The sequence below is a fragment of the Acipenser ruthenus genome, chromosome 6 (genome assembly GCF_902713425.1).
Source record: "Acipenser ruthenus chromosome 6, fAciRut3.2 maternal haplotype, whole genome shotgun sequence".
Lineage (NCBI taxonomy): Eukaryota > Metazoa > Chordata > Actinopteri > Acipenseriformes > Acipenseridae > Acipenser > Acipenser ruthenus.
In genome coordinates this window covers 3,198,512-3,211,161 of record NC_081194.1, presented here as the reverse complement: position 1 = coordinate 3,211,161, position 12,650 = coordinate 3,198,512, and positions in this window count along the sequence as shown.

The following is a 12,650-nucleotide window of genomic DNA, read 5'->3' as shown; positions in this document are numbered from 1 at the left end:
CAGCAAGTAGTAGATTGTTTCCCTCTTGTGGGAGGAGGTGCACATTACGATTTAGAAATATAATAGATGTATAGATTTTTTGTATTATTGTTATTACTGTATTTTAGTATTTTCTATTCAACAAGTTCCATAAGCTTCCATAAAACACTAAACTCTTGCCATCCTATTAATCTCAATCATGCATTTCTAACATTTATAAAGGATTGATAGTTTCAGTTGACAAAGCTTCATTTTGTAGGGTGTATGCACAGTACAGTATATGTATGCATGCAATACAGCTATTTAATGACAGAGGACTACAGGCAAAGTTATTTATAAAAAAAAAAAAGAGGTTACCCCAAAACGCCTTCAAATCCCACCCACTGGCTATTGATATATCATTGAGCATTTGTGAGCGCATTGGTGTGGCTTGTAGTTTTCAATTCCCTTGATGAACACCAAAATCACACAAAATGATCCTGAATTATAGTAATGAAGGCATTAGCTAGCTAAACTGCAGCTGGATATTTTCAATCATTTTATAGAAACAGGGAACCGCCTATTTTTAGAGGTCCCCCTGGGCTAACCACCATGATCATCTCTAAATCCAGCGATGGCTTTTGCAGGCAGGGTAAAGGATGATCAAATCAACCTCTTAGTTTCTTATAATACTGTTTTCAGTTGCCACAAAACGACCCTCAGTGTCCAGACATAAGTAATATGAAGGCATGTTTGCATTAATCACATTCCACCCTGTGATCAGGTGTTGTAAGGGGAAGTCATGTGTGAACTTGATCAGCACTGAAATACATGCATGTTTTTATGTTGTGTCTAACTAACTTGCTTGATTTTTTTGAGGATGCAACATCAACAATGGATAATTGCAAAGCATATGACATGGTTTATTTAGATTTCCAGAAAGCTTTTGACAAAGTCCCGTATAAAAGATGAATCCTCAAACTGAACGCAGTAGGGATTCAAGGAAATGCATGCACATGGATTAGGGAGTGGTTAACATGTAGAAAACAGAAAGTACTGATTAGAGGAGAAACCTCAAAATAGAGCGAGGTAACCAGTGGTGTAACACAGGGATCAATATTAGGTCCTCTACTATTCCTAATCTACATTAATGATTTAGATTCTGGTATAGTAAGCAAACTTGTTAAATTTGCACACGACACAAAAATAGGAGGAGTGGCAAACACTGTTGCAGCAGCAAAGGTCATTCAAAATGATCTAGACAGCATTCAGAACTGGGCAGACACATGGCAAATTACATTTAATAGAGAAAAGTGTAAGGTACTGCACGCAGGCAATAAAAATGTGCATTATAAATATCATATGGGAGACACTGAAATTGAAGAAGGAATCTATGAAAAACACCTAGGAGTTTATGTTGACTCAGAAATGTCTTCATATAGACAATGTGGGGAAGCTATAAAAAAGGCCAACAAGATTCTCAGATATATTGTGAAACGTGTTGAATTTAAATCAAGGGAAGTAATGTTAAAACTTTACAATGCATTAGTAAGACCTCACCTAGAATATTGTGTTCAGTTCTGGTCACCTCGTTACAAAAAGGTTATTGCTGCTCTAGAAAGAGTGCAAAGAAGAGCGACCAGAATTATTCCGGGTTTGAAAGGCATGTCGTATGCAGACAGGCTAAAATAATTTTATCTATTCAGTCTTGAATAAAGACTACGCGGTGATCTGATTCAAACATTCAAAATCCTAAAAGGTATTGACAATGTCGACCCAGGGGACTTTTTTGACCTGAAAAAAGAAACAAGGACCAGGGGTCACAAATGGAGATTAGATAAAGGGGGCATTCAGAACAGAGAATTGTGAGAGTCTGGAACCAACTCCCCAGTAATGCCGTTGAAGTTGACACCCTGGGATCCTTCAAGAAGCTGCTTGATTCTGGGATCAATAAGCTACGAACAACTAAACGAGCAAGATGGGCAGAATGGCCTCCTCTCGTTTGTAAACTATCTTATGTTCTTATATATATACTCCACCACTAGCTTGAAGATATATATATACTAATGCTGTCAGGAAACAAAAGGAATGTGAACTTATTTTCAAACTAGGCACTTTGGAGCCATTTGGAATGAACATTCTATTCTGAGGTCATCATCATCATCATCATCATCAACATGCTGGAATTTTGTTTAAAAGACTACTTGTTTGTTTTTTTTATCAACTTCTTAAAGCACTGTTTTTTTGTATTCAGCCGATGAAGGACTTGTAGTCCGAAACGTCCTGATAATTGATTTGTAATCAATTATTCTACCTTTTTAAGTACCTGAAAAATACTTTTTCTTATTGAGCATTTTGGTACACAGCAGTTTTCCTTTTTCTCAAACGATATACAGTACTGTGCAAAAGTTTTAGGCAGGTGTGAAAAAAATGCTGTAAAGTAAGAATGCTTTCAAAAATAGACATGTTAATAGTTTATATTTATCAATTAACAAAATGCAAAGTGAGTGAACAGAAGAAAAATCTACATCAAATAAATATTTGGTGTGACCACCCTTTGCCTTCAAAATAGCATCAATTCTTCTAGGTACACTTGCACACAGTTTTTGAAGGAACTCGGCAGGTAGGTTGGCCCAAACATCTTGGAGAACTAACCACAGTTCTTCTGTGGATTTAGGCAACCTCAGTTGCTTCTCTCTCTTCATGTAATCCCAGACAGACTCGATGATGTTGAGATCAGGGCTCTGTGGGGGCCATACCATCACTTCCAGGACTCCTTGTTCTTCTTTACGCTGAAGATAGTTCTTAATGACATTCGTTGTATGTTTGGGGTCATTGTCATGCTGCAGAATAAATTTGGGGCCAATCAGATGCCTCCCTGATGGTATTGCATGATGGATACGTATCTGCCTGTACTTCTCAGCATTGAGGAGACCATTAATTCTGACCAAATCCCCAACTCCATTTGCAGAAATGCAGCCCCAAACTTGCAAGGAACCTCCACCGTGCTTCACTGTTGCTTGCAGACATTCATTCGTGTACCGCTCTCCAGCCCTTCGGCGAACAAACTGCCTTCTGCTACAGCCAAATATTTCAAATTTTGACTCATCAGTCCAGAGCACCTGCTGCCATTTTTCTGCACCCCAGTTCCTGTGTTTTCGTGCATAGTTGAGTCGCTTGGCCTTGTTTCCACGTCGGAGGTATGGCTTTTTGGCCGCAAGTCTTCCATGAAGGCCACTTCTGACCAGACTTCTCCGGACAGTAGATGGGTGTACCAGGGTCCCACTGTTTTCTGCCAATTCTGAGCTGATGGCACTGCTGGACATCTTCCGATTGCGAAGGGAAGTAAGCATGATGTGTCTTTCATCTGCTGCAGAAAGTTTCCTTGGCCGACCACTGCGTCTATGGTCCTCAACATTGCCTGTTTCTTTGTGCTTCTTCAAAAGAGCTTGGACAGCACATCTGGAAACCCCTGATTGCCTTGAAATTTCTGCCTGGGAGAGACCTTGCTGATGCAGTATAACTACCTTGTGTCTTGTTGCTGTGCTCAGTCTTGCCATGGTGTATGACCTTTGACAGTAAACTGTCTTCAGCAACCTCACCTTGTTAGCTGAGTTTGGCTGTTCCTCACCCAGTTTTATTCTTCCTACACAGCTGTTTCTGTTTCAGTTAATGATTGTGTTTCAACCTACATATTGAATTGATGATCATTAGCACCTGTTTGGTATAATTGTTTAATCATACACCTGACTATATGCCTACAAAATCCCTGACTTTGTGCAAGTGTACCTAGAAGAATTGATGCTGTTTTGAAGGCAAAGGGTGGTCACACCAAATATGGATTTGATTTAGATTTTTCTTCTGTTCACTCACTTTGCATTTAGTTAATTGATAAATAGAATCTATTAACATGTCTATTTTTGAAAGCATTCTTACTTTACAGCATTTTTTCACACCTGCCTAAAATTTTTGCACAGTACTGTATATATATATATATATATATATATATATATATATATATATATATATATACACAGACGTGCTCAAATTTGTTGGTACCCTTACAGCTCATTGAAATAATGCCTCATTCCTCCTGAAAAGTGATGAAATTAAAAGCTATTTTATCATGTATACTTGCATGCCTTTGGTATGTCATAGAATAAAGCAAAGAAGCTGTGAAAAGAGATGAGTTATTGCTTATTCTACAAAGATATTCTAAAATGGCCTGGACACATTTGTTGGTACCCCTTAGAAAAGATAATAAATAATTGGATTATAGTGATATTTCAAACTAATTAGTTTCTTTAATTAGTATCACACATGTCTCCAATCTTGTAATCAGTCATTCAGCCTATTTAAATGGAGAAAAGTAGTCACTGTGCTGTTTGGTATTATTGTGTGCACCACACTGAACATGGACCAGAGAAAGCAAAGGAGAGAGTTGTCTGAGGAGATCAGAAAGAAAATAATAGACAAGCATGGTAAAGGCAAAGGCTACAAGACCATCTCCAAGCAGCTTGATGTTCCTGTGACAACAGTTGCAAATATTATTAAGACGTTTAAGGTCCATGGAACTGTAGGCAACCTCCCTGGGCACGGCCGCAAAAGGAAAAACGACCCCAGATTGAACAGAAGGATAGTGCGAATGGTAGAAAAAGAACCAAGGATAACTGCCAAAGAGATACAAGCTGAACTCCAAGGTGAAGGTACGTCAGTTTCTGATCGCACCATCCGTCGCTTTTTGAGCGAAAGTGGGCTCCATGGAAGAAGACCCAGGAGGACTCCACTTTTGACAGAAAAACATAAAAAAGCCAGACTGGAATTTGCTAAAATGCATATTGACAAGCCACAATCCTTCTGGGAGAATGTCCTTTGGACAGATGAGTAAAAACTGGAGCCTTTTGGCAAGTCACATCAGCTCTATGTTCACAGACAAAAAAATGAAGCTTTCAAAGAAAAGAACACCATACCTACAGTGAAACATGGAGGAGGCTCGGTTATGTTTTGGGGCTGCTTTGCTGCGCCTGGCACAGGGTGCCTTGAATCTGTGCAGGGCACAATGAAATCTCAAGACTATCAAGGCATTCTGGAGCGAAACGTACTGTCCAGTGTCAGAAAGCTTTGTCTCAGTCGCAGGTCATGGGTCCTCCAACAGGTCCAACACACAGCTAAAAGCACCCAAGAATGGATAAGAACAAAACATTGGACTATTCTGAAGTGGCCTTCTATGAGTCCTGATCTGAATCCTATCGAACATCTATGGAAAGAGCTGAAACTTGCAGTCTGGAGAAGGCACCCATCAAACCTGAGACAGCTGGAGCAGTTTGCTCAGGAAGAGTGGGCCAAACTACCTGTTAACAGGTGCAGAAGTCTCATTGAGAGCTACAGAAAATGTTTGATTGCAGTGATTGCCTCTAAAGGTTGTGCAACAAAATATTAGGTTGGCGGTCCCATCATTTTTGTCCATGCCATTTTCATTTGTTTTATTATTTACAATATTATGTTGAATAAAAAATCAAAAGCAAAGTCTGATTTCTGTTAAATATGGAATAAACAATGGTGGATGCCAATTACTTTTGTCAGTTTCAAGTTATTTCAGAGAAAATTGTGCATTCTTCGTTTTTTGTGGAGGCGTACCAACAAATTTGAGCACGTCTGTATATATATATATATGTACATTCTGTTACTTAAAAATCCTGTGATTCACATGTTATAAACCCTGGGGAAATACTATATTGTAAGAATAAACAAATTCATGATAAAGCAATGCATTAGTACACAATACACTGTATTAGAAGCCTAATGTAGTCACTGAAGCAAAGAAAATAGTATCATGGTATTGCCAGAAATACTAAAGCTGTCCTAAATAGAAAGACATAAGCACCCTATATATAACTTACGTAATACACATTACTGAGCTGAACTTGGGTGGGTAGAACATTGGGGGTGGGTAGGCCATCTTAGCTTTGTTATGAACCCCAGATGAAAATACTGTGCTTCTGGCTATCGAATGTAAAGCGTTCCCGCAGTAACACTGTCCTTACACATAAAACCAAGCCTGGCCTGCTGGGAGTCAGTCTCGTTGCCTGGTGACTGTGTGCGTGGGGCCCATCTGGTTTGGAGGGAGTTCTCATATGCATATGCATGAACCTTCATGTCGGTTTAGTGACAGTTCTGGATTTCTGAGAACAATTATGCTAACGAGCAGAATTAAGGTTACATTATTGAATTTGGGGCACGGCTGGCCATTTCACATTTCAATGCCGCTTTGTGTAAACATCTCTCAGCCGTGTAACAGAGCAATGGACACCAAACAGGAAGATGTGTGCTCTGGTGCACACTCACAGGGGTTTGTTTGCCCTTTAAAATGAGACCAAGCACACAACACTTGGGAGTTTAGCGCTAACGCGCACTTTTAATAATACAAAACAAAAATAAACAAAATCACACATCTGGAGCCTAAGTAAAGAAATAGGACAGCTAAACTGTTTACCTGTGCAACGAAAACACACACAGTTCTACACACGGTACTCACACTAGCGACTGCTCAGAAACAGGGGGCACACCTTCCTGCGTCCTTCTCCTCAGCAGTCCCAAATGAATGATCTGTGGGGTTTTTATTCCCCACAGAAACAAGTATAGGCAGCTGGCCCTAAATTTACAGTAATCTTCCAACTGCCAAAACAATTAAACAAATTAACACATAATAATCAAATTAAGACTTTTCAGCCTGTACTCTCCAGGACTACACTTTCTCACATTATACAGGTAGTGGACAACACCTGGGTAAATGAGGGACACCAAGTATATTGAAAGCAAGGGCTTACACACAGGTGTGGCTCATGCGTTAATTAAGCAAATAACATCCCAGCATGCTTAGGGTCATGTATAAAAATGCTGGACAGGCCTGGTTGCCTATAATTATGGTTAGCATGGCTGAAAGAGGAGACCTTAGTGACTTTGAAAGAGGGGTGATTTTTGGGGTGCGTTTGGCAGGAGCTTCAGTGACCAAGACGGCTCAACTTGCTGATGTTTCACGAGCAACGGTGTCTAAGGTGATGTCGGCATGGAACTCCAAGGGAAAGACATCATCAGCAAAGGGCAACAGTGGGCAGAAGCGCATACTCCAGGATCGTGATATCCGTGCATTCATTCGAAGTGCAAGGCAAAACAGGGGAGCAACTGCAGATCAATTGACTGCAAATTTCAACCTGGGGTGCGAGCAGCCAGTTTCATCAAAAACGGTCCACCGAGAACTCCACAGAGCGGGATACCATAGTGGTGTCAAACGGTATGTGTGTTGCTGTGCGTTCAAGACTGATATCCCCTCAAGTAAAACATCTTCCAGAGCTCACTGGTGCAGTAGGTGTCCATTATACTGCTTGTGAGAAAACACTCTGATCTTCTCAACTTAGTCCTCCAGATATGACTGCTGTGTTTGCAATCATGATGTATATAATAATTATAATAATAATAATAATTTGTTGGTATTATGAAATGTATTACAATATTTTGTATTGGAAGTATAAGGCTATTGATAAAATACAATCATTCATTCATGTAATGGATAATGGCAGCTACAACGATAAGATAACAATACGTTTTTTTAAACTCGTTCTGTTCTACCTTTAACATATAAGTCCCAGCTGTGCTACTGTGTAAGGACCACTGTGCCATGTTTCTCAGTGCATATCCATGTGTTTCCATTGCTGGTTATGCTGTGGTATGCACATTTCATCAGGGCAATGCTGCTATTAGAGTAATGGTATCCCCTGTGGTACTTTTCAGTCAGGGTTACTTCATTTTACCATTGGATCCCACAATGGGAGTTACAATGGCTATATTACAAGAACATCTCTATTCTATTTAGAAGTGCTAGCATACTTGTGCTATTGTACTCTTCTTGATCAAGCACATCACATGTTGATGGCGAGACTCCTATCCAACAGTGATTTTTAAATGTATGATAACACAATATTTAACAAATTATTTTTTAATAGTACTGAAACTGGCAATAGAGACTCTAAAATATAGACAATGGGGGAGTTTCCATGTGTGGTTATTTGAATGTGAAGTGGCGATGCGCGTGCATGTTCAGGAGAAGAGCTCGAGAGGATCAGGCTTGTGGCCGAAAATAAACCGGAAATCTATAGGGCCATTTTTCATTTGGCTTGAGCACAATGTCTAGCGTAAAATCAGAACACACATGGAAACTCCTCCATTTTCGGTTTGAATATGGCATTTGGGACACGTGACTCTAGACACGTTCACCAAATTGTGCGCTTCGGTAATTAGGAAAAGAAGGATCATAAGTCCTATTATGTGGTTAATTGGTCTTGGTTGAATATAGCAATTGGAAAGCTGTGTGCTTAATTCAGGCACTTAAATGCGCACAAGACCTCTCTAGAAGCACCATTCTTTTGAATATGGGGCCTGTGTGTTTCTAAGCTGTGAAAAGAAGTAGGGCTTGTCTTCCACACATGCTTCTCATTTCAGTGAAAATAATGGCCTATGAGTTTTTAAATCTCCTACAGGGTCATTGGTTTCTATGGTCAAGTTGAGAGTGAGGTGTTAGAGTGGGCATATAAGCAGTTCCAAACTCATTTCCATTTGCTAGCAATAATAATAATGGTTTTTTTTTTACTGTAGATGAAGAGTCTAACTAAAGGCAAGTGAAGCATGCCATGTGGGCGGAGATGTTTTCAGGGTTTGCAATGCAGCCACGGATTAAGAACAGCTTGTGGGGTGTAACACGAACATGACTAACTGTTGGTCTAACACAGAGCAAGGGTTACCAATAGGCAATCATGTTCGTGTTACAACATCAGGGTCTGGATAGAGGATTAAATGGGTCAATTAAACACTTCAGAACACGTCTGGAACAAAGACCAGGAGTGGAAGGGCCAACTTGGGCTGCCTCTGGTCTAACACATGCATCTAGAAATGTATTGTTTTCTGATTTAAAGCGACACCTAGTGTTTAATGAATTTACATGATTTCCCTCCAGTTGAAAAGTGAATTGATAGTGTCAGATTCGACTGGTCGGCTCCACCAGTATGTGGTATTATTATACACCCTGAGCCCTCAGCACCTGCATATCCAATCCTAGCAATACACCGTTAATATGCTATTCATCACAACAAGCCTAAACAAATGATCATGAGGTTCACAGCCATTGTTCATGGACACTTCTTATTAAAACAAGTTACCAGAGGAAACCTCTATTATTTAACCAGAGAACATCTGCTTGGAACTTGCCCTGATGTATGCTGCATCAGTTAAAGCAGTCCCAATTAGTTATTTGCTTGTGCTAGTTAGCAATTTGTAGGGAAAGAAGCTTCTGAATAATATATAACCCACTTTCACCTGATGCACATCCAGCTAATTAAAGGAAGGCTGTAGCGATCTAAAGTGCATATTCAACCATGTTAATAATGTATTGCGCAAATGAGGGCATCAGTGAATTAAAAAAATTGACCTTTGTAGAAAGACTGTTTGTATTTATTTACTCATGAAAGGGATTCCTTGATTCTTTGCAAATCTATATTCATTTAACTGCAGGCTGAGAGCTGACAGCCATCCTTTGTTTGCTCATCGCAGCAGTTCAATGGACAATTACACGGCTGCTTATTTTTACGTGAGGCTCTTATACACACTATGTGTTGCTGTGCATTCAAAGCTAATACCCCTTGAAGTTAAAAGTCTTCCAGAGCTAGTTGTTGGAGTAGGTGTCTTTTGTCCTGTTTGTGAGAAAACACTCTGATCCTCTCAACGTAGTCCTCCAGATCTGACTGCTGTATTTGCAATCATGTTGGTAAATATTTTTCAATAATTATTTGCTTAGCAACAAAAAAATAAATAAAATACTTGCATTATGGATGTTTTACGATATTTTGTATTAGAGGTAAAAGGCTATTGCTAAAATACAATCATTCATTCCTTCATTGAAGATCATTTGCATATTTTGCAATCCAAATATTTTTGACCTTGAGTTGCCATAACAACCCCCCCCCCCCCCCCCCCAAGACATGATCTGTAAGGCAAAGACAATAGACCCTGCCAGCATACTGTGCAGCTGCACTGACAGCAGGGAGGGGTGTGGCAGTGAGGTATGCAGGCAGGTTAGATTAGCCAATCACAAACTCACTCAGTAATCGGATATGCATCTCCTTAGGACTGGCATATTTTTTTTATCGAAATTTAAAGTGACAATTTGTGATACTTTCCTTTTTACATTTCCCCAGTAACAGCTATGTGTATTTCAATGGGCATGCCTGTTACTAAATACAATAAGCACATTCTGTTCACCTTCTGCTTCAGATTCTTGGAAAACCTGTTTATTGTTTTTTTCCAAATAAATTAATTCACAACCTAGCAGGAAGCCGCAAGCAACCATCCTAAATCTGTATTTCAGAATTTAAAAAATACGTCAACATTCTGCAGTTTTTTTACACCAAAAAATTAAATAGAAATGTTAAGATCATACAAAATGCAGTCAATGACAGACATTCTATTTCAGGAGGGGAAATGTTTTTTTCTGTTTTTATGACATCACATTTGTAACCAATAGCAATCCTGATGCATTTGTTTTTGAACTTTCACTCCACCTGTTGCATCACCACACAGACACACAAATACTATTGAGATATACAGAGACAGAGAGGGTTTGAAAGGAGGTATAATTACATATATATATATATATATATAGTTTATAATAACATGTTCCTTTCCGTAACAAGCTTACTACAATTAGTCGGACATTCAATCTAGTCTTAAACAAGTTCAAACCTACACCCTCCCACCCAGTCTATAAATACCAGCAAATATTACATACTATACACCTTGTTGTGTCTCTATTGAAAACTGCTTGGTAGAGACTCAGAGAAATACAGCAGCTTGCAGGAAACCATTTTAAAAGATGCGTTAATTCATAACAGACTGGGGCTTAAAGGCCCCATATGAAAGTACTCACAATGATGCCCCTTGTCTAAACAAATTCTTTCAGTGGAAAGGTCAGCTCAAAGTTAATCAGCTTGTATGTCAAGACCAATGCTGCTCAAGGAATGCCAAGACAGACAGTAGCGATGATCAAGTCACAGGACCACGATTACTCTGAAGGACAACATAATATATTGTTCTAGATTACTTTAATTGCTGTGCTCCCCTTTTATAGAGCTGTACTCAAAAGCCAGTGTTAAGAGACCTTGCCAGCTGGGTTCCTTATGAGAATGGATGTCATTATGGGAGCCTTGACCACCATCTTATAACCAGTTCTGCAACACATCCACTAGTGTGTCGTGCACTTGCCCTGAATGTATGCATTTTAAAGGTATTCCCCATATTAACATGCAACCTCGTTCTTTCAGAGCACTGTACATTTATAAAGCTGCATACTCTGAGTATTATTCTTATTCAGTCTTTTAATAGTAGATCCTATTAGCTCATCTTTCCAGCAGGGGTCAGCAGTTTTCTTTTTCTCTCTCACCTCTGAAAACCTCGGCTCCTTAACTACTGTATTGAGGAGTCAGATCAGTTTGAACAAGTTGTTTAAAGACTTGTGTCTCATTCTGTTACACAGAGCAGGACTATGCTGACTAACTGGTGGTCGAGTGCTGATTTAAAGTGTGCTGCTCTTAAACGAGCAGCCTAAGAAGGGCCTGTGTCTCAGGGCCTCGTCATTGAAGAATGGTAAACTATGCTTCGATGCCTCTCCTGTTGCTAATTTCACTGCTGTTTATTTCCATATAATTCAAATATGTTGCTTTCTCAAATGCACCTGTGCTATGCTTCCTGATCAAGCACCTGTAAGCTGGTGTTTCAGTTAAAGCTGTCTTTCCTAATGATCCGCCAGGTAAAATAATCCCTGAATGAACTTTTTTTTTTTAGACACATTTTATTGCTATTTATTTTTAAAATATACTTCTGTATACCTTAGGAGGGTGTCCTTACATAAAGCACTCACCCCTGTCAGGGCTCGTGGTTTACTGGGACATCCTCCTGCGGTGAATAAAAAACATATACCACAAAACGATCACTTAACGAGGCACATTTTCCACTGAGCATTAGGTGGTGTTATAATTGTGTAGTGCTTGTTAACACACCATGTAAAAGTGGAAACTGTTCAGTTTAATAATAACAGCACCCAACGTGAAGAAAGGAGTTTTGCTTAAGTACATTTTGATAATGATTAATGTAAAACATTTACTTGCATGATAACGTGATATAATTGGAACCAGCAAGGTTCTGAGTGTTTTATAACCACCCCACCTCAACAAAAAAAAAACAAAGCTCATAGTTAATTCTGGCCTGTCTTGTTAGGTTAAATTTGAGTAGGCTTGAAGCAATTTCACATCCTTTGCAAAAGAGCAAAATGAGGTACAAGTGGTTGGCAGCAACCCGCACGTGAACTAATCCTCTGGACCGCCAAATCCCTTTCATATACAAGAGGGAGTCTGGGTAAAGCAACACAGCCATGTCTAAAGAAAGCAATGCTCAGGGGCCACATTGGTACTGTGTGTACAGTCTGAGCAACACAAGTGGGAACAGCAACACCCTGTAGTAAATGAAGACAGTGTTTCAGCACTAGAGGAAGGAATACAAGCTAACAGGATGGCAGTGAGGAAACCAGCCATATGACTGGTAAACCACCAGATCCACGCTGGTCACCTGATCAGCTTTCCTCCAATGGAAGT